This window comes from Gracilinanus agilis, chromosome 6, assembly GCF_016433145.1.
Source record: "Gracilinanus agilis isolate LMUSP501 chromosome 6, AgileGrace, whole genome shotgun sequence".
NCBI classification, from domain to species: Eukaryota; Metazoa; Chordata; class Mammalia; order Didelphimorphia; family Didelphidae; genus Gracilinanus; species Gracilinanus agilis.
The window spans coordinates 152,980,559-153,007,068 of record NC_058135.1 but is presented as its reverse complement, the minus strand read 5'-3'; the positions used below and the strand labels follow the sequence as shown (position 1 = coordinate 153,007,068).

Here is a 26,510-nt window from a genome sequence, read left to right as displayed (position 1 = left end):
AAACTGAACCGGAGCTGGAGGAATTAGACTGGTAGTTGTTTTTCTCTTCTTTCTTTTTTTTTTTTTAATTGTCTTGGAATTGTCACTTCCATATTAGTCATTGTAGTAAGAGCAAATTTATACATAACCAAAACCCACAAATAAAACCATAAATACACTGATGTGAAAGATGACTCCGACAGTTCCTTCTATGGAGGAAGATAGCATTCTCCATCTTTCAGGACTGTCCCAGATCATTGCATTGCTGAGAGTATATATAGTTAGAAATATCTCAAACCCCTAAGACTACATTACCCAAGCTTCCTTTCTGAATTACCCAGAATGCTTTTCCCTTCATTTACATGCATCTTTAGGTTATTTGTTTATATAGTACTGTTATCTCCTCCCCCTTCCTCTCTTTTTTCCCACGCATGGGGGCTGAGAAAGGTGGCTTTGTATTCTAGCTTTTTATTCCATATGTTATAAATAAATTGTATTAAATATAATAGTTGGAATATTGGATATTAATTTTAAAATTCACAAGACAATGAAAGAACAGTAAGGGTAAGAAAAAAGGATCTGGAATCCAGTATGTAGAACATAGAAAGTCACAGGCAGTGAGAAAGGATGAGGATCAGGAGAGCTCAGGCGAGGCTGGAGGCTCACAGTGTCATGTCAAGCACATCAAACCTGGGGTTGAGTCAAAAAGAAAATCATCAGGACGAAGAAGTAGGTTCTCTAACAGTTGTGCTGTCTAGAGTAAAGGCATCTACTGGTATTGAAATTCACTGTATAGGTTGTAAATCAGAATTGGATGGAAATGAAGGATTTGAAAGAATTAAGGGATCAAAAATCAGCAACAGGTACAGAGAAGGAAATGGCAAATTGCTCCAGTGTCTTTGCCAAGAAAACCACAAAGAGGGCCACAGAGTCCAAAAGGGGGAGAATGGTGGAATAACAACAAAAATAAAACCAGTTTGGAATTCAAAAAAACAGTATGGGTAAAAAAAAAAAGGTAAGAAAACTGGATCTGACTACTGGTGCTTAAAATTCTGGGAAGGAGTCTGGACAAGATGATATGACACCAACATTAAGGAGTATCACATTATAATAAGGCAACATTTTTGACTTATCTTTTTATGTACTATTTAAGGCATTAGAGCAACTCCAGACATTATTATATTAGTTTCAGGCCTGGTGAAGGAGAAAATTGGGTGCACCTACCTTACATGAAAAGTGACAATGTCTTGTGCAAAGAGCAGGAAAGAGACTGGTGTCATTAGACTGCAGATTATATGGGATGAGTATGGTAAAAGAAGATTGGGAAGGTAGGAGTGGGCCAGTTTATGAAGGATTTCAAATGGCAAATAGAGGATTTAGTATTTGATTCTGGAAGGGCCACATGACTGATGGCAGATTTTTATTGCCTATGGAAAGATTGATAAGTTTTGCATTGATGTTTTAACCCTATTCAGTGAGTGATTAATAGTAGATATGATTTGTTTTATATTTTTATATTTGTTTATAATTGGATAGAAATGAAAATGATATTCACTTCTTTACAGAATGCTTTAAAAAGAAGTAGAGATATCAAATTACATCATTTCTGTCTTAAGAAAAGGAAGAAAGGACTAATGACACAGTATATTTATACCTCATAACATTTCACTGCATTCATATTTTATTGTGGAATAATGAATGGGACACTGCTAGAAAAAAAGAAAAAAATCTATTCTCCACACACACTGACTTGAAAATAAAATTAATAGTGCATTGGAACAGTGCTTTCTCTCTCGTTCTCTCTCTCTATATATGATTATATGTATATATTATATAATATATACATTATAATATGTGTATATGTAAACCTTTAGAAAGATACAATAGTTCTTATTTTCTCAAATATACTTGATTCAGTATATTGCTATTTGCTTTTTCTGATTAATATTCTTTTCAGAAAAACAAAGAACATGTTGAAAGACTTGGGTTCAAATCCCTTCCTTGATACCTCCTGGATACATTAAAGAGTCATTTATTTTATTTTTTATATTTTTACATTATACATATATTTATACATTAAAGTGTCATTTATTTTATTTTGTATTTTATTTATTTACATTAAATGTAAAGTCATTTAACATCTTACCACAACAGATAAGTCCCTAATACTTTAAACTGCCAAACAGTCGTCCAATTTAGATTAGGATAATCAAGTTACTGAAACACATGAAATCACACATCCAGATTCAAAATTTATTCAAGAGGGAAGAAATAAGCATTTTTCTGGCATTGACTATATGAAAAGCATTGTGCGTTAGACCCTGGGGAAGAAAGAGATACAAGGAAGTATACAATGGAAACCTTTTTCTTGAGTAGTCAAAAATCTAAATGGGGTGATTAATTCATTCAATAAGCATTTTTAAACACCTACATGACAGACAACTTGCTAAGAAAAATAAGACAGTTTCTGCTTTCAAAGTCCTTGTATTCTACATACATAGAAAATAAATACAATATACATATGAATTTGTGGCAGAAGGTTATAAGTAATCTGGAAATCACTTAAATCACTAGACAGAACATAAACCCATGAAAAGGTAAACAATAAGGCTTTAACCACTAATACAATACAAAATATGTCATTGAGGCAGGGCAGGATTAATTAACAAATCAATTGTACGCTAATGATTAAAAGCTTTGAAGGGGAAAGAACTTTAGAATAAAGCAGTAAGTGCCTTCTTGGAAATGGAAGAATTTGAATCTTAAGAGATAAATGGGATTTGGATAACCTGGAAGAAGATTATCCAGAAGGATGTTCAGGAATAAAGACTAGTTAGTAGATTAGTTTGGCTGGGATATAAAGAACATAAGGAAGAGAAATGGGAAATAAATCTAGAAAGATAGACTAGAGCCAAATGGTGTAAGGATTTAAGTGAATACTGGAGAAAGGTATATTTTATCTTGAAGCTTTTTGAGAAAGGAGTGAAATGGTTAGCACTCTACTTTGCTTTAAAAATATTAGGCAACCCCATTAAATAAAAAAGAAATGTACATTAATGGCTTTATTGTATGAAATATACACTACAGTATATATGCATGGACAAACACATATATGTACATGTAAACATATCACATAAATGTTGCATGATCCTATACAAAATCATGCACGTGCATATGCAATTACATATAAACATCCATAATCTGTGCAGAATTGCAATTTCCTTGATTTTGGGGAAAAAAAAACAAAATGAAACAAAAGCAAAGAAAAAAAAAATACTCCCATCTACCAATATGGTCTGGCAACTGTTCTTCAACTTACTGTCTTAGAAAATTACCTGGTGTAATTAAAGGTTAAGTGATTCACCCAGAGTGACTTAGCAAATATAAATCAGAGGCCAGACTTGAAACCCAGGTCTTCCTCCCCTCTAAGGCTGACTTTCTATTCTTTACTTTATACTGTGTTTTTAATATACTATATAAATATGCCAATCAAAAAATATTGCCTTTTGAGTGAAAGAAATCAAATCAAATAGAATATCAAGGGCAAAAATAAAGTAGGTTAAGCATATAATGAAACTAAAGGATAACGATATTTCAATGCTATCCACAAATATATTTTAAAACCCAAAAAGATTATTACAGTACATTGTATAGATTTTCTTTGTGTAATCAATGCAGTCGTGCTTGACTCTTCTTGATTCCATTTGAGGCTTTCTTCACAAAGAAATTATAGAGGTTTTCTACTTCCTTCTCTAGTTCATTTTATAAATGAACTGAGGAATACAGGGTTAAGTGACTTGGTTAGGGTCACATAGCTAGTAAATGCCTGAGGCCATATTTTAATTCAGGTAGAGAAGTCTGTCTGACTTCAGATTAGGTCCCCACCCATTGGGCCACCCAGCAGTCCAACAACTAATAGCAGCAGATAGGAATTACTTAAGAAGAAAAAGATGAGTTTTAATCTACATTCATAAATGGAGTATCTCCAACAAGGTAAAGAAGGATCCATAGAAGTTTTGAAGTTTAAGACATGTAATTGAAATCATTCCACTTTCATGTGAGAAATGAATTTGGAAACCAATGGAATATATTTTAACTTAAAGAAACTCGTATGTATAAAATGAAAATATATTATCTTCTGAAAATATACCTTCATAAAAGACCTATCACTTTTAATGAAAGAATACATATTCCTTTTTATACTTATTTTATCCTGTCAATTAAAATATAAAATGTTCATAATATTTAAAGTTTTGAAAAAATATGTCATAGTAACTTTGATTCTTATTACTCACTTTGGGAATCTTATTTCTCCTTTCTTCAAAGTGAAATTTGGTAAGAACACAAAATATATTCAAATGAGGCTTTTTAATGTTCCCAAATGTTAGAATCCATGTATATTTATAACTTCAAAATCCAATCTAGCTCAATGCTTTCTGAAACCACAGGTTAAAGTGAAATGTCTTCGAGTGAAATGTAGTCTATTTTTATTATAGTTGCTCTTTTAAAACATTTCTGTTCTCATTTAGTATGTGGTCATGAAAATTATATAGTGTCTTTCAGTTTCCATTACTGTCACAGTGCAAATAAAACATTGGTGTGGTATATGTCTGAAATATTTCACTACTTAGCTGATCCAAATTTAAGTAATTAGTTTGCCAATGAAGACCACAACTTTCTATGCATAACCTTCTATCCTTGGGACAAGGATCCCTGGCCATAAATGTATAGCAATGAAATTTATCATTAGGATATTTATTTATTTTAATGTTTATATTTATATTTCTAGTTTTAATGTATGATGATGTTATGATAAGGGAAAGAATAATACTCATTTTGAAAGGATTGTTTTATTCAAAGTAGTCAATTTTCATTCTGGGTTTTTTCAAAGGATAAAAAGAACACAGCTACTATTGTGATTATTCCTTAAAAGTGAAACTCTTGACAAAGATAGTATCTTATGTGATCAGAAATGGGTTTCTAAAAAGGACAGAGTGAAGTCTGAATATACCAGTTAGCTAAAACATTCTTTCTGGAGAGGAAACACTTATCATAGACAAGTTTTACAGAAACAGAAAAGGTTCCTCTTTGTGGATGAGGAGTGAGTACTCTGAATTTTCTAAAAGAATGTTAGCAGAAAATTGTCACAGGATTTTAGTACAGCTGGAAGAGAGTTTTTTTTTTACATCAATGAAGAAGGAGAGGGCAGAGAATCTAAATAGACAATGATCTATAAACATTTATGAAGCACCTACTATGAAATAGGCACTGCAATAAGCACTAAGGATGAAAATAAAGGCAAAATTAAAAAAAAAGAATTTCCTTCAAGGAGCTCACAAACAAATAAGGCAAATTAATTTCCCAAGATCATACAAATAGTCAGGAAACCTCAGACTCTAAAATAATCACTATTTCCCCTAATCCTATGTCAATTTCTATTTGAAGGACTGCAGTCATAATTATTTAGGCCTTGATTTTTCATCTGTTGCTTTAAATTATGTGGGAATTAAAGAGAAAAAAATCAGTTCATTCATACCATCTTAATGTAATGATTAGAAATTCCAAAAGACTGGTTTTTAGTAAGAAAATCAATTTGTTAGTCAAAATAGCAATAATCAATAAATTAATTAATCAATGATCTCTCTCAGTGATCAAAGAAAAAAATTCATTTCCCTATGAATCATTAGATATAATTATTGAAATTCATTATTCACTTATTCCCTAGATATCTAGGGATATGAGGCTAATGAGGAGGTGGATCAACATTCTCTCAGTCTCCCTGATTCCTTGATTGATGATGGTAAATCACATGCCCAGGTTTAATTATCAGATACTATTCAGTTAAGAGTGATATTGTCCATTCACTCCAATAAAGGATTATAAGGACTCCATCCTGCTGCCTGCAGATATATCTGGTCAAAGCTGAGTGTTATTTACCAAGCAAGGCAGGACTAATGATCTCACATTTTAATTACCATATACTAGAAGATACTCTCAGATAGCAGACATAAAAACATTTCATGAATTTGTTAGGAACAAGGGAATGAGGAAAGAAGTGTAAAGGACACATTTGAAACTCAATTTAAAACTAGAAATTAGAAATAATAACATCAAAAAATAGAACCTCATGTAATAAATGTTTAATAAGAGTTTTAAATTGAGTATGTAGAATTTGATAATTGACAATAATGCATTTATGAACTTAATTTATGAACTCCAAGAAAGTATGATTTCAGAATCTTGGCAGAGTTTTATTTAAGTGTAGTGATACCTCTCTAAACTAAGAATTCTCATTCACATTGGTCTGGTACTTTAAATTTCTAGGCAGAAAAAAATCTTTTTTGACTTAACATTGTAGGAATTATCCTGAGAAGTTGGTGTTTCAAATAGTATCAGCCAGCAACTAGTAAATTCCTCAACATCAATCAAAGAGTTCACATAATTTAGCTTTTGCAAAGTAAATATTTGCTAAGAAGGTATAATAAAGACAACAAAACAATTTTCCCAAATCTGTGACATTTTCTCTTTTGGGTGAATGCAGAAACACAAAGTCCCCAGTTAAGGAAACTCAAAATTAAAGTAATTCAATCACAACAAAAACAACAATAGCCATCACTTATATAGAGCTTTTAGATGTACACAGCACTTTAAAAATACTATATCATTTTATCCTCACAACTATGAGAAACAGGTACTATTATTATCCACTTTTACAGATCAGCAAAGTGAAGCAGACAGAAAGGTTAATTGACTTGAGCAGGGTCATACAGTTAAGGGAAGAATTTATGACAAATGAGTAATAGAGAACATTATGAGAAGTGAAACCGATCATTTTGATTGCATTAAACTAAGAGGAGTTTGTACAAACAAAAACAATGCAACCAAGATTAGAAGGGAAATGAAAAGTAGGGGGGGGGGAAATTATAGTAAGCATCTCTGACAAAGGTCTCATTTCTAAACATGAGAACTTCAAATAGTTTTTTCCAAATAGAACTCAAATGGAGTCTTCAAATAGAGAACTGAGTCAAATTTATAAGAATACAAAATATTCTTCAATTGATAAATGGTAAAAAGAGATGAACAGCCAATTCTCAGGTAAAGAAATTAAAACTATCCATAGTCAAATGAAAAATGCTCCAAATCACTATTGATTATAGAAATGCAATTTAAAACAACTCTGAGGTATCACCTCACATCTATAAGATGGATTATGAACAAAAAGGAAGGTGATAAATGTTGAATGGGATGTGGGAAAATTGGGACACTAATATATTGTTGATAGGATTATGAACTGATACAACCATTCTGGGAAGCAATATGGAGCCACACCAAAAAGGCTATAAAACTCTGTATAGGCTTTGACCCAATAATAAAACTATTTTTTCTCAGCAAAGATAGGGGGAAAGGACCTCCTTGTACAAAAATGTAGCATCAGTTTAGTAGTGGCAAAGAATTAGAAACTGAGAGGATAGCTATCAGTTGGGCAATGGCTGAACAAGTTTTATTTTTTTTTATTAATCTCCTTATTTTTCTAGTCTCCTAGGTGCTCTTATATTAGAATATTTATTCACTTAAAATTATGAAAAAAATAAAAAAGAGAGAGGGAATTGTATGCTCATAGATATGTAGTGACCTGGATAGAAATAGGACAGCTTCTCTTCTTCCCTTCTGGCAACTTATATTAGCCCCTTCTCACAATGTCTCCAGGAAAGAAAATCATAAAGGAGTTTAGAAGGAACCTATTATGTAATTTTTTATGCAAACTCAGTTCTGACTCATAATCTTATGACTCCTCTGCCTCTTTAGCAAAACAGAAATCTATTCATCACATAATAGACATTAAAAGGATCATAAACCTGTCCCTACCCTTCAACCCAGTAATAATACTATTGTGTCTGTATCCCCAAAAGATCAAAGATGGGAAAAAGGACCCACTTGTACAAAAATAATAGTTATACCAGCTTTTTTGTGGAGGCAAAGAACTATAAACTGGAGGGATGTCTATCCATTAGGAAATGGTTGAAAAAGTTGAAGTGTATGATTATAATGGAATACTTTTGTGCCTTAAGAAATGACAAACAAGATGATTACCAAAAAAAAAGCTGGAAAGAGGTATATGAAATGATGCAAAGTTAAATGAGCAGAACTAGAGGAACATTGTACATAGTAACAGCAAAAAGTACAATGATCAAATGTGAATGACTATTAATAACAAGGCAAGGATGTAGGACAATTCCAAGGGACTTATGATGAAAAGAGTTTCCATTGGTATAGAAGAAACTGATGGATTCTGAATGCAGATTGAAGCATGTCATTCTTTGCTTTCTTTCCTCCAAGAATTTTTCTATGGTATAAATGATTTGTCTTCTTTCCCAAAATGATTAATATAGAAATATGTATTGTATAAGAACATATGAACAACCTATATTATATTATCTGTCATCTTGGGAAAGAAGGAAGGATGAGAAGGAAGGAGAGAACATGGATAACAAAATGTCAGAAATCTATTCTTGAAAATTGTACCAAAATGTAATCTGAGGGAAAAAAAAACCTAAAAAGTGTTTTTAAATAATTTTGGAGAATCTCAAAGTGTTTTGGAAACCAATTTGGTATTTCTCCTCTGAAAGATATAAGTTCATTAAAACCTTTGCTTTAATAGAGATTAATTTTGATGACATGAAGCAGAACTCAACTGTATTTCCTCACTCTTCAGTTCTTAGAGAAACTTGAAATATTCAGGAATTCAATGGTGGTTTAAGGTAAAATCTGGAGAGGGAGAGCCAAGATGGTGGTGTAGTAGCAGGAGCCTTCTGCGTCTCTTTCCAACCAATCATTACAGTGTCTCAAAGGACAGAACCATCAAAACAGATGAGTAAAGGGTCTTTCCCACTGGATGTAGTGTTAAAGGTAGGCAGTGAGTGGCGATTCCCATGCTATGAGGGGGCAAACTTCACTAATCAAAGCAAAAGCTGATCACTCCTTCCCCACACCACCTTTTGTGCCAGAGTTAGAGCCATGGCTGAGTCAATCTCTAAATTTTCGGAGGCTGGCTGAAACCACCAGCTCTGAAGGCAGGAGGCCTTGGCAGTGAGACTTGAGGCTGAGAACTTGGAGCTTGGAAAGCAGAGCATGGAACTTGAGCAGAAATAAGGTTGGCCACAACTGAGACAGCAGGGGCTGGGAAGATACCTTCAGAGCAAAACACACAGTGTAGCTAGAAATCCAAGTCCCAGAAGATGGGAAAGATAGAACTCAGGGCAAAATACTTTAAGCTTGCTACACAAAGAACATCACAGATCTACCTGCCCTTGCAAAGTCTTGTGAAACAGAAGCTAAGAAAGCAATGATTACCAGGAACCCCAATCTACTAGTGGCTAAAGGAATAAGCAATACCACAAAAACTCTTGATCCTCGATAGTTTTTATGGAGTAAAAGCAAAATACAGAAGCAACAGCAAAGAGTAAAAACAAGCAAACACATCAAAACTTTTTAAAAGAATGAAAACTGGTCACAAGCTCTCAAGGAACTCAAAAAGGAGTTCAAGAACCAAGTAAGAAAGATTAAAAAAATGAGAAGATAAGATAAAATCTGCTTATATTAATAGTAGACTAAATCTAGACAATAGAAATCCAGTCTTTAAGCTTTTTAAGTTTTCACTGAGTGATTGAAGAAACAGCCTTTAACTAATAATAAGCTACAATACCTCCATTAGACATTTTTTAAAAGGCGATGGAAGAAATGTCACATGTATCAGTTGTATGGTCTTATTTTAACTTTTATTGCAATAAAATGGGGGCCAATTTTGCTTGTTTGTTTATAATTGTTAGCACAGAAATTAGGATAGATGTCAGAAAATAGGAGAAAATGAGTCAATCACTATCCTTAACCCCAAAAGAAAAATAGACCTGTGGAGGCCCTCCAGAGTATTTTTAGTTAAATATTCAAAGTAATTATAGAAAATGAAGTTATTATTATAACTGAGGAGAGTAACTTTATCTTTGTTTAAGATACATGAATTGCAAAAGAAGTTGGAAAAAGGAAGTATTCACAAAAGATGGTAGCAGTATGTAGTAGTAGTAATAATCCTGGACTTGAAATCAGAGTAGTTAAATTCATATTATGTATCAGATTTTTGTTAGGTGCTGCCTAGGAGACCTTAGACAAGTCATTTGATTTACCTATATCCATTTTCTCAGCTATAAAATGAGGGCTTTGCACTAGATGTCACCTATTTCTTTCTAGTTCTAAATCCATATTCTAAAATAATTTTAAAAGATATGTCAGCTATTTAAAGTCATCATAACTGTAGCAAAGTAATAATACCTAATCCATGGCATAAAAAGAATGCATTAAGATTTACCAAGCCCCTTACCATTAGTACCTTCTTTGAAACTCAAAACCCAATACAGCAGAGTATACAGATATTATCATTCACTATTTTTCTGACCCTAAAGCTCCTAAATTTAGTGACATGCCCATGGTTGCACAGCTAGTGAGTGTGAAAAATCTGATTTGAACCTATTTTCCTAGCTCCAAATCTAGCATGCTACTATTATTTCATGAAGTCATATCTTAATAGTTAAAAATGCAAAGAAAAAATGATTTGTGGGAACCAAAAAAAAAATCAATTCTTGAAGTTGTCTTTGGTAACTTCAGAGAATAATAAGAAAACATTAAGCACAGATGTAAAATAAATAACAGAAATGAAAATGTCCAGGAAGTATTTATTGATCAAACTTGACAACATTTAGCTACTTGGGAATCTTGAAATTGCTACCCAGAATCTTAAGGCGGTAACAGCTACCAATATGAGTTTGGAACATTCTTCTAGGAGCAGAATTCCTTCTTGGCATCCATTTTATACATTTGTCAGAAAAAGAATGTAAGACTTGTTAGCATTCTTTTTCCCTTTAAGGCATTCTTGAAAACAAAGACAAAATGGCCTTGTTGCTTTCCCTAGCTTGATGCTGAAAATCTTTAGCAAGTCACAGAAAGCAGGCAATCAGGCTCATATGTAGCAATCATTTTCTAAAGATATTAGAATGCCAATATATACTGTTCTTGTCCTTAAAGCCTGAAGCTGGAGTATTGTATGTAAAGTCCCATTTCTATTATAATGTCTTATCTCCAAATTGGATATGGTCAGGTGTCATATAAATTTTTAACTTAAGAAGCTAGAATGTCAATTTTATCAAAGTCACATCCAGATATAATGCAGAGTAGCCTTAAGCAGAGACCTTTCCAACATTGTGCTTCAACTTATAGAGAGATAAATTATAAGCTTGCTAGCTAGATCCCATAAGTTATCACGTAACCATGTCAGTAAAAAAGGCAGCAGAATGAAAATGAGATCTTAGAATGCAAACATTTCTCCTGGGATGCCAAGGATAATATGATATGAAACTGGTATGGAAAAGTGCCATGGAAATTAAAAGCATCAAATTGTTTTAGATATAATCAACTTAACCTTGCTAACAAAAATAATTCAAGAAAATCTGTAATCAAGATGATGGAAAACGTTGTGGTTTGTTATTAGTTCAATAAACTATCAGATGCCTACTGTCTATACCAGTGGTTCCCAGACTTTTTTGGCTGCCTTTCCAGAAAAGATATTACTTAGCCCCCTGGAAATTATTTTTTTTTAATTTTAATAGCAATTAATAGGAAAGATAAATGCACCTGTGGCCATCACTGCTTCCCTGAATCAATGCAGCACCCACCAGGGGGCGGTGGCACCCAATTTGGGAATCACTGGTCTATACAGATACAAAAATGAAATAGTCCCTGCCTTCTGTGAGTTTATATTATATTGAGGAGAAAACAAGATGTAAACAATTAAGTAATAAATACCTATGCATGTATTTGTTTGACTATATACCTACATTTGATACATACACAAACCCACACACACATATATGTGTATGTATACCTTCTATGTTATACATATATATGTGCATTGCTAATGTGTAATATGTATGTTTATAGAGAAATGTGGTATACACATGTGCATGTACACATTTAAGATAGAAGGCAATATGCAGTCAGTCTTCAAATTTTGTAAAGATAATACTCCTAGAAGACAGCACTGTTGATACATCAAACCTTTGGGAAATAATGGGTTAGATTCCCATAAGCAACAAAAACCTGTCATCTTTTATTAGGGATTGCTGAAAATCATTTTTCTGTGCATAATTATTTATTTAAATAAAACATTAATTCTGATAATATACACTTTTCCTAAACTAGTAACCATGAAATGACCTGAAAAATTCAGCTCTTAAAATTGGTAACATACAAAATATATTTTTCCCTCCTCACTGGTTATTCTTTTGAATTCGGTGACCTTTTGTAGCAATATCTCAAAAATATTGGTTTCAGACATTAATTCTTTTCATAACACATAAAAAATTCCATAACATAAACAAATAAAAGCCTAAAACTGAAACTTTTAAAAAAAACTGAATCTTACATTCCACTATGTCAGATTGTGGTGAGAGAACATTAGACTGTGTATACTGCTGTAAACCTCTCTAACCTTGCCAGCCTCTGAAAATCAAGGAAGAAAGAACTCAGAACTTAGTTGGTGATGTCAAAAGACTCAGAGATGGTGCTGTCAGAAAACTCTAAGTTTTCACATCACCTCCGACACTGTCTCCTTAATGGCTGGTAGATGGCATTACAGATTGTCAAGGATGCACCAGCTTGAAATGATCTATCAGAAATAACTGATTCATGCACTGTTTGACATCCTTACAGATCTCAGAATACGGTAACAAAGGAAAGAATAGTTGATTTTAACTATGAGGATGCAACTGATGATGGGATTGGCAACCTTGATGTCTCTAGCCAGCTGCTAGATTAGACCAAGAGCAGATATCCATATACTATCGGGAAGCTTTTCTAACACCTTTATTTTTCTCACTAAGTCACATCCCTAACTTTGTACTTTTGAGCTTAGAGCCTGAAGAATTTATATTATAGTTTTTTTCATTTAAATTTACTTTTTACATTTTTGTTACATTAAAATACCCAAATAACTCCCTTCTTTCCCCCTTCCGCATTAAGAGAAAACATCATTTGACAAAAAAAAATATGTATGCATTTGCATATACATATATACACATATACTTATATATACATAAATTATGTCTGTGTAATAATAAAAAAACCTGTCACCAATGTTATAATAAAGGGGAGAGAGAGTCTGTGAGGTGAGACTCTCTTCCAGCACAAATCCCATCCTTACACTTGCTTATTTTTATTTTTCATTTCTTTTTCTGGAAGTCAACAAATACATCTTTCTTCAAATAACATTTCTATTTCTGTATATTATATTCCCTTGGTTCTGTTTGTTTGACTTTTTAACTTCATGTTGGTCTCTCCATATATTTTTTAATTAACTTAACTGTCATTTCTTACAGAGCAATAGGATTCCATCGAAACCATATGCTATAACTTGGTTAGCCATTCCCAATAAATGGGTGTCCCTTCAATTTGATAACATAATTGCAATAGAAAACTTGAGGCATAAAATAAAAATATGTAATGAATGCACAGGAAGAAAATTATAGTGTAATGGTAGGGGGAATGAGACCAGTGAAGGAACTAGTAGGGTACCAGTCACTCTACAAATTTGAGGGCATAAATGCTTCTCGTTTTTTCTCTACTCCAGATATCTGCAAATGTTCAGTTGCCAATGCAAAAGCAAAAATGAGGTAATGGTAAATATATATACATATATGTTTATATGATATGTATATATATACATAATTTTAAAGACATACAGAAACAAATGAGGCTATTGATAAACTCACAGGAATGCTTGAAGTCAAGAAAGTTAAACAGGGAAATGTCTAGAATTGACTGTGTGTGTGTGTGTGTGTGTGTGTGTGTGTGTGTGTGTGTGCACTAAAAAGTAAATATATGGGAAAGGAGAGATAACTAACAATAAGGGTTTTGGGTGCAGTTAGGAAGAAAGGCTGGATATTAGGAATTGGCTCCTGAGCTGAGGTTTGAAGGAAGAAATACACATCAAAAGGCAAAGATAATGAAGACTGTGCACTAGAAGCATGAAATCATCCCCTTTATCATTTCTTACAATCCGCTTGTGTAATATATTTATGATGGAAACCTCCTCAATTTCTAATTCTTTACTACCACAAAAAAATGCTACTATGAATATGTGAGTATGTATGGAGAAAAAGCTTCTTTTGGGGACCTGCTTAGGGGAATAAATCTTTATTATCATTGGTATCACTAAGTCAAAGATTTGTACAATTTAATAACTTTTGGTGTATCATTCCAGTTAGCTTCAAAGACTGGAGAATCAACTCACAAGACTAATAAGAATGCATTAGTATTATGGTTTTCCCACTGCCCCTACAACATTTATCATTTTTCTGTTCTTTTTTGTTTTTAATAAATTTGCCCGTCTCTGAGCGTGGAGACGAACATTAAAGTTCCTAAAATTTACATGTCTCTAATAATATCACTATTATTTAGATATCTAGGGAGGGGGCAGGACCAAGATAGTGGTCTTGTAGCAGGAAATTTCTAAAGCTGCTCTGAATTTACTTCCAAATCGATCATTACAAAGTGTCACAAAAGGATAGAAGTCAAATCAAGATGAGTAAAGGGGCTCTTCCACTGGACACGACATCAAAAGTAGGCAGTGAGAGGGAATTTCCATGTTATGGGGGGCCAAACTGTATCCCACGTCCACCTGCCACACCAGAGGCAGAGCTAGAACGAGGACAATCTCTGAATTCTCGGGGGCCTGGCTACACTATAGAAAAAAGCACCACACATCAACTTTGGAGGCTCTAAGCCCTGGCAGTGAGATTCAAAGCTTACAGAAAAAGAGCAAAAACAAAAAACCAAACAAACAAACAAACAAACAAAAAAAAAAACAGGAGCAACAGGAGAGGTTGAGAAAAAAGTAAACATATGCAAACTCTTTAAAAAATAGATTTCTTTCCTTGAAAATTTCCCCTTTATATCTTTTATCCATTGAATAATTCTGGAAAAGGTTTTATTCTTATTTATTTGATCAGATCTCTATCTATCTAAAAAATGATACCTTTACCTGAGCAAATTCCTGAAAAAGTATTTTTTTTTACTCTTACCTCATTTCCTTCTAATTTTAGCTGCATTTTCTTGTTGCAAAAATCCTTTAAAAATTTTATATACTTGTTTCATTTCTTTCTCCAGTCACATATATATATATACATATATATATATATATATATACAATGAAGGCCTCTTCTTTTATGAAGTTGATAATTGATATTATTCTACACCTAGTTAAGCTGACTTTGTACTTCTCGTTTGCCTTCTTTGTCACATGCTTTCATAACTAGAAATACAATAATAGAAGAATAATGGGATTGAACACATTGGCTTTGGGGTTTGGAATCAGCTTATAATAACAGTAGTTTTGGGTAATTTTCCAAATGCATCTTAGTCTACTCCTTATTCTATTCAATCCTAGGCCTCAATTATTTTCTATCTACTCTTTCTATCCAAGATTGACAGATGAATGAATATTGTATTGATGGATTATTATAATACCATATATTATTCAAGTCCATATAATAACCAAGGAAATATAAATTTTCTATTCACTTGGTTTTTCTTCCTTGGAAACTGGTTCAGGGCTCTTGGGTAGGTATGGATCTTATTAATGACAGTCTATAATGTTTTCTTTTTTGTTGTTGTTTGGCACCACTTAAGATAACATGAAAGATATAATTTACAGAGCAATTATTCCTTGATGAGCCAAAAAAAGGGAAAAACCAAGGAAACATGCTCCCAATGTCCTGGAAGATGTTTTGATGACAGTCTAAAAGGTTTGATGTATTACCTTTAAGCAGGGCGATTTTTCTGTTGCATCTCTTTGAACATAGGTTTCTAATTACATTAATCTAATGACAGAAACTTGGACAGATAATCAAAGTAGGGGAACTTCAATTCTATGGAGAGAAACTTAAGCAGGACTATGGACTGAATAAAGCAATGCAGTCTCGGAAATCTTGAAATCATATCCCACTTCATCATATAAGAACCTTTATTTTCCTAGGTTCCCCATGCCAATGTCTTCATCCCAAAGGAAACTATCTTTTCGTTGAATTCCTGGGGAGGTAGGAGAGGAAAACAGTAGTCAGTATATTTTGGGGACAGCTATAAGGAACCCTCAGACCTGATTCAGAGGCTAGGCAGATCAAGAACATTGGTTCTTGGAAAAATCCCAATTCTATTATCTAATATCTGAGTATGTATCTGTTAATGTGCCTTTGAGATTAATTTTGTTTCTGTCCAAGAAACAACACTGGGGAAAGGGAGCAGTTAGTCATTCACTCATAAATACTCATTAAATACTTTCTATGTACCAAGCTTTGATTTAAGCTCTAGGGATTTAAAAAAAAAATCCAGAAGACAGTGTTTGGTCTCAAGGAGCTCATCGTCTAATTTGTGAGACAACAGTAAAAGAATTATATACTAAACAGTTCTGTGTCTTATAAGTTCAGGATAATTAACAGAAGAAAGGAACAAAAAATAAAAATGATTAAGTTCCAACCATTATGGAGTGCAATCTGGAATTATAAACAGAGAGTTATAAAACTGTGTATACCTTTTGACCCAGCAATACCACTATTAAGGTTTGTTTCCTAAGGTGGTCAAGGAAAATTGAAAATGAAACTACATGTTCTAAAATATTTATAGCAGTTTTCTTGGTGGTGGCAAAGAACTGGAAATTGAAGAGATGACCATCAATTGTTGTGACATAAGATCATGATAGAATGGTTCTGCCCTGTAAGAAATGATGAATAGGTTAATTAAAAAGCAAATAAATATGGAAAGACATATGAAGTTATGAAGAGCAAAATGAGTAGAACCAAGAGAACATTAAATACTGCAACAGAAAATTGTTTGAAAATTGACTTGTGTATATCCACCTCTAGAGAAAGAACTCTAGAGAAATAAGCAAAATGTGAAGGAAGCAACAGAGGTCAGGGGTGAATATGAAGAGAGATCTAATTTAAAGTGTAGGGGACAACTAGTAAAAGTTCCCAGTCAGGATGTAGACTATCTTGTGCAAAGAGCAATAAGTCCAGCATGACTGGGTCATCAAAATCCAGTTCGTGGTGGGATGGAGGCAGGGGAAGGGAAGATTGTAAGAGTAGAGAAAAGGAGTGAAAGATGTAAGAAGCCTAGAAAGGTAGAAGGAGAAAACTTATGAAAGTATCTGAATAACAAAGAGAGGATTTTATATTTGATGCTATATATGACAGGAGGCATCTTGAGTTGGTTGAATAGGGAGGGTCAAACCTGAGGTTTAGACAAATCACTTTGATACTTAAGCAAAGGATGGATGGCAGTAAAGAAAACAACCAACAGAGTTATTGCAGTATTCCAGTGTCAGGCGATGAGGGCCTGAACCAAGATAATGACAATGTTAGAGAAGAGAAAGGTGTGTAAAGGAGAAATATTACAAAGGTAAAATCAATAGGTCATAGCAACAGATTGAATAGAGAGGTTGAGAGAGTGAAAATTCAATGAAGATAACTATGTTGTGAATTTGAAAGAGTGGGAGGACAGCTCCTTAATAGCTAACTCTGAATTCTTCTGAAGGATAAGATCAATATTGAGGGGGGAAAATAAAGAAAAAAAACAAACAAAAACAAACCCTTTAAGACTGTAAATTCCTTGAGGGCAAAAATAATATTTAATTCATTTTTTATCTTTTAAATTCAGCATAACACATTCATTTCATATATTAGGAATTTAATGAATGTTTGTTGAATTATAATTCTTTTGATTTTTATAAAACAAAATATAAATATTTTAACATATGCCTTATATAAAAAAATTTCCCTAGGAAGTTTTTAAAGACACTATTACATGGTGCCAATATTTATTGGCAGAATTCCTTTATATTTTAAAAACTGTTTTGAAATCATAATATATATATTTACACATATACTTCCTTTCATCTATTGTTATGATTATTTTATACAAAATAAATTTCTTAAAGATGATCATTTGTTTTGTTTTAATGCTTTTAAAAAATGAACTTCTAGGGGGCAGCTGGGTAGCTCAGTGGATTGAGAGTCAGGTCTAGAGACAGGAGGTCCTAGGTTCAAATCTGGCCTCAGCCACTTCCTAGCTGTGTGACCCTGGGCAAGTCACGTGACCCCCATTGCCTACCCTTACCACTATTCTGCCTTGGAGCCAATACACAGTATTGACTCCAAGACGGAGGGTAAGGGTTTAAAAAAAAAAAGAAAAAAAATGAACTTCTAAGGAGAAGTCAAGATGGGAGAAGAATCTATATACTCTTCTTTTAGAACATATCTAATAGTATTCTTCTCCAAAGAGAGTTTTTAGGATTAAGCAAAGATCCCTACCCAAAGTAATTTTCTTTAAGAGTTAGGCTGATACTTCTCTATAAAATAAAGTCCACTTTTTTGATTGCCTCTAGGACAAAATATAAACTTTCCTGTCTGTTTTTTTTAATCTTTCATAATCTGAAATCGATCTTTCTTTCCTATTTTACTATGCATTTCTTCCCCTTCAAGCATTGTACAGTCCTGCAAAACTGACTTTCCTTCTGTTTATCTTCATGACTTTGCACAAATCAACCACTCCTCCCTATCCCTGAATTACTCCCACCTCTTTTCTCTTAAAATTTGGCTTAAGCACTACTTCTACTATTCGAAGCTTTTCCTAATGTTCCCCCAACTCTAAGTTTCCTCTCTCCTAAACTACCTTTCATTTAAGCTTCATATTTGTTTCTTAAGTTTATATATTCTGCATATACTTAAATATTTACATGGTTTCTCCCATGATATAATGTAAATGCCTTCGGAGTAGGTTTAGTTGACTAAAAATCAACACTATGGCTGGTATATGATTGGTTCTTAAAATCCATTGATTGAATGATTAACTGCTTAAGTGATTCAAATTAATTCTTGATATGCTTACCAAGTTAAATAATGAATGTGGAAGAAAAGAGAGTGAAGGATATCCAAGAGAGATCTGTACAGAAAGGCAATTACGTGAATGGAATAGCTTTCTTTAACAGATTCATCATTGAGTATAGTTTTCAGGGATGACAATACATATATAGAAACATAGTCATCCCTGAAAACTGAACTTAATCAAGAATCTGTAAAAAAAATTATACAGAGAAGTAGAAAACTAATTAGACAAAAATAATCATTATTAAGCTATAATGGCTTTATTTCCTTTTTACTGGGTCAGAGCCAAGATGGCAACTTACTAGTAGTGAAAGCTGAAACCACTTTAAGCATCCTTCCAAACCAATTTTAAAAAGCACTTCAAAATGATAGGAGTCAAAAGCCAACAATAAAATAGAGAAAGGGGGCTCTCAGGCAAAAAACAGATTGAAAACTAGGCAGAGAAAGTAGATTCTCATGGGATAAAGGGGAACCTGAAATAAAACTGCACACAGAAGAGAGCTGTCTAACCACACCCCACCTACTGCTCCAGGTTCCAAACTTGGACATAGAACAAATCTGGAATCCCAGGACCCTGCCAACACCAACAATAGAGTACTCCACATCCCACACCCATCCCTTGAAGTTTCAAGCACTAGCTCCACCCTATAGTGAGGTCCTGAAATCCATAGCACTTGATACTTTCAAGCCTTCACTGTGGCGAAGCTCTAGCCCCAGGGTAAAATAGTTTACTGTACTGAGTCCTGCAAGTCATCATCAAAAGAGGCAGAATCATCAACTTACAGAACTCCTAGTCCACAGAAAAAATCATCTGAGAAAATGATCAAACACCAAAAGAAATACATAACCATAGGAAAATTCTAGGAAGGTAAAGAGCAAGGGGCAGAGTCACTAGGGGATGATGAAATCCTAGCAACCACATGCAAAACTTCAAAGAAAAACAGGAATTGGCCTCCAGCTCTGGAAGAACTCAAAAAGTAATTAAAAAATCAAATAAGAAAGATGATTGAAAGAATCCACAAATCACCTCCTGCAGTCAATTCCCAAATGACAGGTCCCAGGAATGTTATAGACAAGTTCAAGAGCAACCAGGTCAAGGAGAAAATGCTGCAATTAGCCAGAAAGCAACAATTTAAATATCATGGAGCCCTACTCAGAATTACACAGAATCTGGCAACTTCCACATTGAAGGATCCAGAGGCTTAGAATATGTTAATTCAGAAGGCCAGGGAACTAGGTTAATAGCCAAGAATCAACTACCCATCAAAACTGACTATATTCTCTCAGGGGAAAATATAGTCATTTAATAAAATAGATTTCCAAACTTTCCTGAAGAGAAGATCAGACTTAAATAGAAAATTTGGTGTCTAAATATCAAAATAAAAAGAGAAAAAAATTAAGAGAATTTTAAGAATTGTAATTTTAAGAAAATTAAAAGAAAAACCTCAATAAGGCTGAAATGCTTATATTCTTATATGGAAAGATAGTATTCATAGCTCTTCAGAATTGTAACCATTATCATACTGGTTAGAAGAAGTGCATAGACAGAGGGTGTGGTATTAAGCTTTTTTAGGATATTATACAAAATAAATAAGGGGTGAAAAAGAGGATTGTATTATGAGAAATGGGAAGAGAAGTAAAGTGGTATAAATTGTAATAAATAAAGAGGCAAAATGAGGAAAAAGCTATTACAGTGGAGATGAGGATGAGGGTAGTGAATGGTAGTGCTTAAATTTTACTCTCATTGGAATTGCTCAGAGAGCAAATAACAGCCAAATTCACTGGAGTACAGAATCCTATCTTGCCCCAGAGAAAAGGAGAATAAGAAAGGGTGTGGTGAGAAGAGCAGCAATACAAGGAAGGGAAAAGTTGGTGGTGGTATTTAAAAAACCCTATAGAGAAGTAGGAGAGGATTAAGAAGGGTGGTAATGGGAAGAGGAGTAATATAAGGAAGAGGGAATGGGGAGATGGATTAAAAACAATACATTGGTGTTGGGGGACAGAGGGAAAGGAGAAAGGACAGGATTAAAAGAGGAAAGCAAAATGGAGGTGAATACACATATGGTAATCACAACTATAAATGTAAATGGGATGAATTCATCAATAAAATAGAAGCAGATAGCAGAATGAATTAAAACCAGAATCCAACTATATGTTGTTTACAAGAAATACATTTAAGACAGGTAGGCTCACATACAGTAAAGGTAAAGAGTTGGAGCAGAATTTATTGGGCTTTAACTGAGATATAAAAAAGTGGGAGTAGCAATCAAGGTCTTAGACAAAGTTAGCAAAAAATAGATCTGCTTTAAAGAGATAAGGAAGATAATTACATCCTTATAAATAGTAGTATAGACAATGAAGTAATGTTAGTACTTAATATATATTGAAAAGTGGTATATCATCAAGGCTTTTAAAGGAGAAACTAAAGTGTTTAAGGTGGAAATAGATATTAAAACTATACTAGTAAGGAACCTCAAATGTCCTCCATCAGAACTATTTAAATATAACCAAAAAAATAAACTAGAAAGAATTAAGTGAATGAAATATTTTAAAGTTAGATTTAATAGATATCTAGAGAAAACTGAATATGGATAAAAATATATCTTTTCTTCAGCAGCCTATGGTACATACATAAAAACTGACCATGCATTAGGGAAACCAAATGCAAAAATGCTATAATAAATGCAATCTTTTCTGGATCATAATGCAATAAAAATTATAAGCAATAAAGGTTTATGAAAAAGCAAATTAAAAATCAATTGCACACTAAATGATCTAATTCTTCTAAATAGGTTGGTCAAAGAACAAATCATAAGACCAATCACTGATTTCTTTGAAGAGAATGACAATGACAAGACAACATATCAAAATTTATGGGATATAGCAAAGCAATATTTAGGGGGGAAAAGTTATAACACTGAATGCAAATCAGCAAAATAGAGAAAGAGGAAATCAATGAATTGGGCATGCAACTAAAAAACTAGAAAAAATAACAAATTAGACAAAATTGGAATCCCAAAAATCAAAGAAGTTAATAAAATTGAAAGTAACAGAACTATTGAACTAATTAAAAAAGACTATGAGTGAATTTTATGAAAAAGAAAACAAATAAAATAGAGTAGTGTCTTATTTGATTATAAAAAAAAGAAGAAAATCAAATTACCAGTATCAAAAATGAAAGGGCAACCTCACCTCTAATGAAGAGTAAATTATGGAAATTATTAGAAGCCATTTCACCCAATTATATGACAATAAATATGACAATGTATTTGAAATATATGAATATTTACAAAAATATGTTGGCTGGACTAACAAAAGAGAAAATAATAATGAAATAATCACATGTCAGAAAAAGAAATCTAACAAGCTATCAATAAACTCCACAAGAAAAAAAATCCCCAGGGCCAGATGCATTCATGAGTGAATTCTATCAAACATTTAAAGAACAATTAATCCCAATGCTGTAATGAATGAGCCCTACCAAATTCTTTTTATGACACAAATAATTTACTCATTCTGTGCCATATCTATCAAACTACCAAAAAATATTTCATAGAACTAAAAAAAAATAACAAAGCTAAATGGGAAGAACAAAAGGTCAAGAATATCAAGCAAACTAATGAAAAAAAATGTGAAAAATGGTGGCCTAGCAGTACTAGATCTTAAAATGTACTATAAAGCAGTAACCATCAAACTAATCTGATAGTAGCTAAGAAATAGAAGGGCATATCAATGGAATAGACCAGAGGTAAATGACCTCAGCAATCTAGTGTTTGATAAACCCAAAAGATCCCAGCTTTTGGGATAAGAACTCACTATTTAACAAAAACTGCTGGGAAAATTAGAAAACAGTATTGTAAAAATTAGGTTTAGATCTACATCTCACATTCTAAGCCAAGATAAGATTAAAATAGGAATATGATTTAAACATAAAAAGTTACATCAGATCTTTGGAAAAGGGAAGAATTTAAGACCAAATAAGAGATAGAGAACATTACAAGATGTAAAATGGATAATTTTGGTTATATTACATTAAAAAAATTGTACCAACAAAAACAATGTAACCAAGATTAGAATGGAAACAACAGATTGGGAAAATTATAACAAATTTCTCTGATAAAGGTCTCATTTATCAAATATATGAAGAGCTAAGTCAAAGTTATAAGAATTAAAGCCATTCCCAACTGATAAATGCTCAAGGAATATGAACAGGCAGTTTTCAGATAAAAAATAAAGTCATCAATGATCATATATAAATATCCTAAATCCCTCTTGATTAAAGAATTGCAAATTAAAACCCTTGTGAGGTACCACCTTACTCCTAGCAGAATGGCAATATGAGAATTGGAAAATTTTCAAAGGAAAATAATCAATGTTGGAGGGGATATGGCAAAATTGGGACAATAATGCATTGCTGGTAGAGTTGTGAATTGATTTCACCATTCTGAAAGGCATTTTGGAATTATGCCACAGAGGCTTTAATATAATACATACCTTTTGACCCAGAAATACCACTACTAGGTCTGTATCCCAAAGAGATTTTTTTTTAAATGTGAAAGGCTCTGTTTGTACAAAAAATTTGTAGAGCTGTTTTCTTTGGTGGCAAGGAACTGGAAAATAAAAGGATGTCCCTCAATTGGAGAATGACTGAACAAAGTATGGTATATGATGGTGACGGAATATTATTGTGCTATAAGAAATGATGAACAGGACTTCAGAAAAAGCCAGAAAGATCTATGTGAACTGATGCAGAATGAAATAAGCAGAATCAAGAGATCTGTGCATAAGTATTGAAACATTGTAGAATGATCTAATGTGATAGATTTTGCTACTAACAGCAATACAATGATCCTGGACAATTCTGAGGGACTTACAACAAAGAATTCTATACACCTCCAGAGAAAGAACTAAGGATAACTAGCTATGCAAAAAAAAAAAAAAAACCAGTATATTTTGGACTACTTAGACCAATTTCTCAGCTCCACCCATAGCATATTAGCTTAGCTATCTTACAATATTGGGTATTTCTAGTCTCTGATCAGTATAGATTTAGTTTTGGAATAAAAATGAGTCACCTGCACATCATTCAACATTTACCAATGTGAGATTCAGTTAAATGCTACAGCATCCAAGTTGAATATTTTTTCCCTATCGAATAGCTAGTTATCCGGTACATACCACAAAGAGGAGTACAAAGAAGGAAATATACAGATACATATGTATATGTGTATATATATATATATATATAAATTTATGCTTAAATATTCTTAGCTGTGTGTGTTATCTAAATGCTAGAAACAGACTTGGGATCAATTAATTGTGGAATAACTGAACAATTGTTATATGTTACATAATTAAATATTCCTGATATACTATTTATTATGATATGATTATATCATAGCATATAACATAATTATATAACATTTATTCTCACATAATAATTATTAAAATAAGATGGAAATTTTGAGGAAATCAAAGAAATATGAAAAGACATTAAAAACCAATTTCGAGCAAAGAAAATATCATCAGGAAAACATTGTACATTCTGACTATGATAATGAAAACAAAAACAACACAAAAATGTATATGAACTTTGAATAATTGCAATGGCTAAATTTAGTCACAAAAAAAAAACAGTTTAAAACTTCCCTCTGTCTCCTGAAACATTTAATACCTTACTAGGTTCATCTCTAGTACTACCCGTTCTCTTTCAAAAAGGACTTCTGAATCCTACTATTGCTATTAGTTACTTTACCCAAAACAACAAATCACTTTGTTTTTATTTTGTACAAAGCATGTATTTACTTATTTATAAACAAAGTCTTCCAGTAAAACGTATGTTTCTTGAGAGCAGGACCTTTCTTAGTTTTGAATCTGTATCCCAGGTCCTGGCAAAATGTCATATATATGGTAAATGCTTAACAATGATTGTTCATTAGTTGTCATATAATGACAGTTACTTTGTCAGCAGTTGGCTTAGTTAAATTGACTTTTGTTTCTTAAAGGGATCAAAGGAAGTATATACACAAATAACTGTGGCATAAAGAATAAAACCCATGAATACTTTTTTTTTTTTTAGTTAAAGTTAGTCTTGCTCGTTTTAAATTTTCTTTTTAGCTCAAAATTATAATGATTTCATGATCATACAAAACATAAAATGGATTTGTAAAATAAGTTAATTCATTCTTTCCATAATATATAAATATTAAATAAATAATATATTAAATAAATAAATAATGTGTATAAATTACACATGGCCCACAGGATGCCATAATGGATATTTGAGTGTCAGGCTTCATGTATTAATTCCCTGCTCTTTTTCATGTCTCTTGTTTTGTTTGTAAGCCATTGTTTTACACAATGGAAAGAATGGGGAGATGTCTTTTCCCTTATTTTGTGTTTAGGGCATAGACATGTTTTTGCCTACCGGATGAAAACAATTGAGCTTCCACACTATGTTCATATTAGATATTTAAAGCTTGGTAAGAAGTCAGCCAAACCAAATAGAAATCTGGAGACTGCCCCTATTTTATGCAGGGAAAAATATTACCATTCTACATATTGTACTGTCCAACAGTATTATTTTGTTGTTGTTTTGTTATTTTCTGTTTTTTCTCTTACTTATTTTAAATCTTTTGGTCCCAAGATTGTTAGTAAGAAAAGAATGTGAATTTCTAAAAACACAGAAATTATTGTTTAAAAATCTGAGTAAAACTGAACATGTTTCTGTAGTAAATGTAATTTGACTTCATATATGCAAATATACATATACAAATATGCATACACATAGAGAACATATAATATTGTATATGTGTGTTTGAGTGTATTGGAAGAGAAGCCACTACATCAGACAATCTACTTTTTCAAATTTCTGAAAATTTTCAATAACCCAGGCTGTGACCCATCTAAATACTACATGAAGTTGGGCAAATTGTTTTAGCATTTATTTGGGCAATTTGTAATAGTAAAATACTAGATTTCAGCAGGTAGTTTAAACTGTCACAAATTTAAAATAAAATACATTTTAGAAAAAACTTGGTCAGCTTCAGGACAGATATGCCTCCTTTTAAATAGTATATAGATTTTCTGAAATGTTGTGCTAAAACTGTATTTTTCTAAGAAGGATAACTAATATATATTAGGGGGCTATTATATGTAATGCATATTTTAATAATGTGAAGAATCCTGTTGTTAGTCTACTAATCACCAGCTAATTTATCAGTTTCATGAATCCAGGTGTTTGGATACCAAGAAAACAGGTCACACCTGTACTAATTTTACTCCATATTCACAATGGACATGGTGAAATCATACTCATTCCAGGACCATTATGTGACTAGCTTTTAAATATGAAGTTTTAAATTTGTGAGTATCTGGATAATAGCTGTCATGTCTTATGGTTATGATACACTCAAGTATGTATGTATATATGAGAAAAATCCACTAAAGTAGCAGTGGCCATTATGGGGAGAGAGAGAGAGAGAGAGAGAGAGAGAGAGAGAGAGAGAGAGAGAGAGAGAGAGAGAGAGAGAGAGAGAGAGAGAGAAAGAG

General features: G+C 32.7%; 1 pseudogene; it reads left to right on the top strand.

Annotated features, from left to right (window-relative positions):
- Positions 1 to 606: 606 nt before the first annotated feature.
- LOC123252390 overlaps positions 607 to 26,510 on the top strand; it is a 41,031-nt pseudogene continuing 15,127 nt past the window's right edge.